Raw genomic sequence first — 6139 nt, 5'->3', positions numbered from 1 at the left:
CTGGACTCGGATCCCGGCTAGGATTTAGAAGTTCGGTTCCCGAGCAACCAAACCCGCTCATCTCTAGTGTCAAAGGGATTTTTCTGTCTACTGCCTGCAAAAACCAGGTAAGAAAATCAGCACTGACACAGGCAACTATGGCGGCAATAAGAGGTCTGTGTACTAAGCTATGGAGAGGGTTGTGTCTACCTTCCATTCAGTGAATGTTGCCTCAGAGGGAACCAGACCACGTGAACCATGGAACATAACATGGTAACCGTGACGGCAGGGGGAGGAGCAAGGTGCAGAACATGGGACCCAAAGTGTAATGTTGGACCCAAAAGTATACCCTTATGGGCTTGCTTAGCTTGCACACCCTTCAGGGCCGGAAGCTTGCTCCGCTTGCTAAAGGGAAGAGATGGTGTCATGGTTAGTAAAACTACTAGCCAACCGACCTTGCTCTTACCCAAGCCGTCGTGTTTGAAATGTTATATCTCATAGGTCATGTGGTCTGATGACAACAGAGCCTACATACAGTGAAGAGGCTCTAGCTGCTACCCTTTGGGAGAGAGAAAAAGTGGAGAAAGATATAAAGTACCAGCCAATCAGCTCCTAACTGCCATGCTGCAGGCCGGGTTTGAAAAATTACAGGAGCTGATTGGCTTGTACTTTATCTCTCTCCACTTTATCACTCTCAGGGCGGGATGTACTAAGCTTAGAAAAGTGATAATTTCACTGTGATAAAATACCAGCTAATCAGCTCCTAACTGCCATGTCACAGGCTGGGTTTGAAAAATGACAGGAGGTGATTGGCTGGTACTTTATCACAGTGAAATTATAACATTTCAAGGCTTAGTACATCCCGCCCTCAAGGGCTTAGTACATAGATACCTAAGTCATGCAGCTGCAGTATAACTAAGAAGAAATTACACATACCATTGGATGTCTTCCGCAGCGCCGGCTCTGTCGCCTCTAACTGCCGATATCTGCTTGTGAGCTTGGCCTCAAATGTCTGTCTGTTAATAAAGATTGTACAAAGAACAAAATTCCCATTTAACAGCATATGCACAGGAGACTTCAGATGTGTCCACGGTAGTGGGTAGATCTTCTACAGTAATTGTGGGAAATACCATATGAAAATTGGAAGAGCAAGGTTGCTAGCAGTTTCACTATCCACGTCACCATCTCATTTCTCATCTCATTTCGCTGGTGGCGAGCAAAGCGAAGCGGCGAGCAGCGCCGTAACTACCTGTGTGCCAGGTGTGCCTGGCACACAGCGCAGTTGCCCTGAGGACGCACAGCAGCGGCTTGTAATGAGTCAAATTGGCTCATTACAAGCCGCCTGTTCCATGCCGTGCGCTGCGCTGGAGGAGAACAGCAGCGCCGGAGGCAGGGAAGGAGGAGGAGGGAGGGCGACTGGAGCCGCAGCAGCACTATGTCATTGGTAGTAGTGCCGCTGCAGCAGTCCCCTCTCCTTCCGTATTGGCTGCCCGGCGCTGCTGTGAATGCTGGGATGCGGTTCCCTCATCCCAGCATTCACAGCGGTGGGCAGCCAATGCGGAAGGAGAGGGGGCTGCTGCAGCGGCGCCTCCACCAATTACATAGTGCTGCTGCGGCTCCAGTCCCCCTCCCTCCTCCTCCTTCTCCACTGCCCGGGAATGGATCTGCCTGCACTAGGAGCCTGACTGGGGAGAGATGGTAAGTTTCTCTCTCTCTCTCTCTCTCTCTCTCTTTCTCACACTCTTTCTCTCTCTCTCTTCTGTCTGCCACAATGTGTAAAAAGGGGGACCGGCTGCCGTAATGTGTAAAAAGGGGTACACCTGCTGCCGTAATGTGTAAAAAGGGGGATGCTGCCTGCCGTAATGTGTAAAAAGGGGGACGCTGGCTGCCGTAATGTGTAAAACGGGGGACGCTGTCTGCCATAATGTGTAAAAAGGGGTACAGTGGCTGCCGTAATGTGTAAAAAGGGGACGCTGGCTGCCGTAATGTGTAAAAAGGGGGTGCTGTCTGCCGTAATGTGTAAAAAGGGGGATGCTGTCTGCTGTAATGTGTAAAAAGGGGGACGCTGTCTGCCGTAATGTGTAATAAGGGGGACGCTGTCTGCCATAATGTGTAATAAGGAGACGCTGTCTGCCGTAATATGTAAAAAGGGGGACGCTGTCTGCCGTAATGTGTAAAAAGGAGGACACTGTCTGCCGTAATGTGTAATAAGGGGATGCTGTCTGCCGTAATGTGTAAAAAGGGGGGCGCTGTCTGCCGTAATGTGTAAAAAAGGGGACGCTGTCTACCCTAATGTGTAAAAAGGGGGACACTGTCTGCCGTAATGTGTAATAAGGGGACGCTGTCTGCCGTAATGTGTAAAAAGGGGGACGCTGTCTGCCGTAATGTATAAAAAAGGGGACGCTGTCTGCCGTAATGTGTAAAAAGGGGGATGCTGTCTGCCATAATGTGTAAAAAAGGGGACTGTCTGCTGTAATGTGTAAAAAGGGGCTCTACCTGTTGTTGTTGCGCTACTGTGCAGCGTAATTTGAATAATGGAGACTACTGTGCACCATAGTATGAATTGGTATTATTTTGTAGCCACGCCCTTTCCCCATGAAGCCACACCCCTATATATATTTTGCTCTCCTATGGCGCGCACTGCCCCTATCTTGCATTGGGGGGCGCCAATGCAGTTTCTTGCACACCGCTAAAATCCCTAGTTACGGCACTGGCGGCGAGGGTACACTTCGGGTCCCATGTTCTGACCTTGCTACTTGCCCCCTCTTGTAGAGGCTCAGATGGTATTTCCCATGCTTTACTGAAGAGGATACAGTCTCAGCCATGTGTCCACTGCAGCTGACACATAGCGTGCATGTGCAGACGTCGTTCAAGATGCGCTATGCGTCTTTTCTGAAATTGTAGAGGGGATTACTTTTTTGTTCACTCTATTCGGCATGGCACATTTTAGCAAACACCATGATAGCCGCTTCCTTGCAATAATAGGCAAAGTGATAGCGGCACATTCTCCACATAAGTGGAGTACATGTAGCCTTTAGTGTGATAGGTCCGTCTATTCATTCCCCATAGAGCATGTGTGACCAACTTACTGAAATATCAGGTTCTAAAGAGCTCAGGGGATATATTTACTAAAGTGTGGGTTTTTAAAAGTGGCAACCAATCAGATTGTAATTAGCATTTATCTAGCACCTGCTAGAAGATAACAGCTAGAATCTAATCGGTTACTAAGGGCAACATCTCCACTTCTAAAAATTTGCACTTTAGTAAATTTACCTCTAGGTGAGTCAATTTTCTGTCACAGCTTCTGAATGGGAATTCCTGATATCTTAGAGCAAAGGAGGGCAAGGCTTAAATGGCACAACACATTGCTTAATATATGACAGAGATAGGTGGAAGAGAAAACGGTCCCTTTCCCAAATAGGATACAAGTAGGTTAGTTAGCAACCCTTTAGGCTGACACTAACTATATAATCTACACATTTTCACTATATTGACATGTTATATGTCGGCATTTTGCTCATGCTAATATTTTCCAGATGTGGACATATTAGATTTCAGCATTTTAACCATGTCAAAATAACCGTCCTCATTCTGGTGTTGAGGCGTATCTAGTACGGGGTGAGCAGGGCACGTGCCCTGGGCGCCGTGGCAGCCCCAGCAGAGGGGGGCGCCACCGGCACCTGCACAGCCCGCTCGCCCCATGCGTCAGGGTTTCGGCGGCGCCGGCGAAGGAAGCGAGTGGGTCCTTGGCGTGTACAGTCTCAGAGCACTGCTGAGGATTGTACATCCACTCAGAGGCAGGGGCAGAATGGGGCAGGGTCTCTGGCAGAGCGGTGCAGTGCCGTGTATCCGGAGCCGGGCAGCGCGCTGTATGCTGGGCAGGGAGCTCCCGGACCCCCTGCTCTCCGGGGTGATGGTCGGTGGAAGTTCTCCATTACAGCAGACACATGTCCGGCCCCGGATTGGCGCTGGCCGTGCCCGCCCTGCCTGCTGCCACCACAGCAGCCAGGCTGGCTGACAGGGGCCAGTACCCAGCTGGCGGGAGACACCGGGGGCGGTGGGAGAGTCCCTGCAGCATCTTCCCGGTGTACTGCAGGCTGCACACAGTGTGGCCTGGGCGGTTAGTGTGTGTGGACTGCGGAGGAGGGATGAGGACATTGAGCGCCGGCGCAGCCCCCGGAGTGCGGCCACTGAGAGAACGGCTCCTGCACCCTCAACATGTGGGCCATCAACAGCAGGCGAGCAGGCTGGGGGGGGGGAGACACACGATAGTGTGAGTGTGTTCATTCTTCCAGTCCAGCGTGTGTGTGTCTCGGGGGGGGGGGAGGGGTTTGGTGCAGGACAGTGTGAGTGTGTTAATTTTTCCAGTGTGTGTGTGTGTGTGCATGGGGGGGGTGCAGGACAGTGTGAGTGCGTGTGTTAATTTTTCCAGTCCAGTGTGTGTGTGTGTCTGTGTGTGTGTGTGTGGGGGGGGGTGCAGGACAGTGTGAGTGTGTTAATTTTTCCAGTCCAGTGTGTGCGTGTGGGGGGGGGGGGTGCAGCACAGTGTGAGTGTTTTAATTTTTCCTGTCCAGTGTGTGTGTGTGTGTGTGTGGGGGGGGGTGCAGGACAGTGTGAGTGTGTTAATTTCTCCCGTCCACTGTTTGTGTGTGGTGGGGTGGTGGGTGCCGGACAGTGTGAGTGTGTTAATGTCCAGTGTGTGTGGGGGGAAGGGGGGGTGCAGGACAGTGTGTGTGGGGAAGGGGGGGGTGCAGGACAGTGTGTGTGTGTGTGTGTGTGGAAGGGGGGGTGCAGGACAGTGTGTGTGTGGGTTAATTTTTGCAGTCCAGTGTGTGTGTATATGTGTGTGCGGGGGGGGGGACAGTTTGAGTGTGTGTTAATTTTTGCAGTCCAGTGTGTGTGGGGGAGGGGAAAGTATGATAATGTGTGTGTGTAGTCTGAGTGGGTGTGTGTGGGGTTTGGGGTGGCCAGTCTGTGTGTGTGTAATCTACAGTCTGACTGTGTGTGTGTGTGTGTGTGTGTGTGTGTGTGTGTGTGTGTGTGTAAGTAAGTAAGGGGGTGGGGCAGTCTGTGTGTGTGTTTGATATTGGCTTTACACCTATAGGGCGGGATGTACTTATGCTTACCGCCACGGTAAGCATTAGTACCATTTACCACAGAGACCATTTAACGAAGAGGGATACGTATTAAACCAAGGGCACTGAGATGCCCTTCTCACTCACCATCTGGAGCCAAGCTGGTGGAAAGCCAGCAGCAGGGGCAGCATGCCGGATATCAGCAGCCGAGGGTGCCGGTTGTGAGGCACCTGCGGAGTGGTGCAGAGCCCAAAGCCGGAGATCGGCAGCATGTTGACCGGCAACAAGTGGCTTCTTCCGCGTTCAACATGCTGCCGATCTCCGGCTTTGGGCTACACAGGGTTCGGGGGATGGGTGTCCTCTGACGGTGTACTGCAGCTCCGGGGGTGCGTGCTCCGGAGGCTCTCAGCACTGTTGAATATCCAGCTGCCTCAAGTATGTACAGCCCGCACCCTCGGCTGCTGATATCCGGCATGCTGCTGCTGGCTGTCCCCCCGCCCGGCTCGGCCACACAGCTGTACGGTGAAAGGGCATCTCAGTGCCCAAGGTTTAATACATATGCCTCAGTAAATGGCCTCTGCGGTAAACGATACTAATGCTTACCGTTGCAGTAACAGCGCGGGAGGATTGCGCACATCGGGATCCTGCAGCAGGAGAGAAGAACCCCCTTCGGAGCGTAGCAGACCACACTGAAAAGGGTGCATGCCCGGTGCGGTGCTCTGCATCCCGGGTGACGCCGAAGATGTGGAGTTTCGGAGGTGGCAGAAGCGCCGCAGCTTGGGGTGAGAAACTGCTGCAACCCTTCCGCTGCTAAACTCTGCAGTTAGTCAATTAAGGGGGTAGGCTCCCCTCACCACAGTGCCCCGCAGGCCTTGTTAATTCAGGGGGTAGCCTCCCCTCACTCTATAATGTGAATTTTGGCTCATGCCGTGTGCTATAATGTGAATTTCGGCTCATAACGTGTGCTATAATGTGAATTTCGGCTCATACCGTGTGCTATAATGTGAATTTCGGCTCATACCGTGTGCTGTAATGTGAAAGGGGCAACAGTACTAGATAGTATAAGGGGTCCTACTACACTGAAG

This window comes from Pseudophryne corroboree, chromosome 1 (assembly GCF_028390025.1).
Source record: "Pseudophryne corroboree isolate aPseCor3 chromosome 1, aPseCor3.hap2, whole genome shotgun sequence".
NCBI lineage: Eukaryota > Metazoa > Chordata > Amphibia > Anura > Myobatrachidae > Pseudophryne > Pseudophryne corroboree.
The sequence above is the reverse complement of the archived record's forward strand: the minus strand, read 5'-3'. Positions refer to the sequence as shown.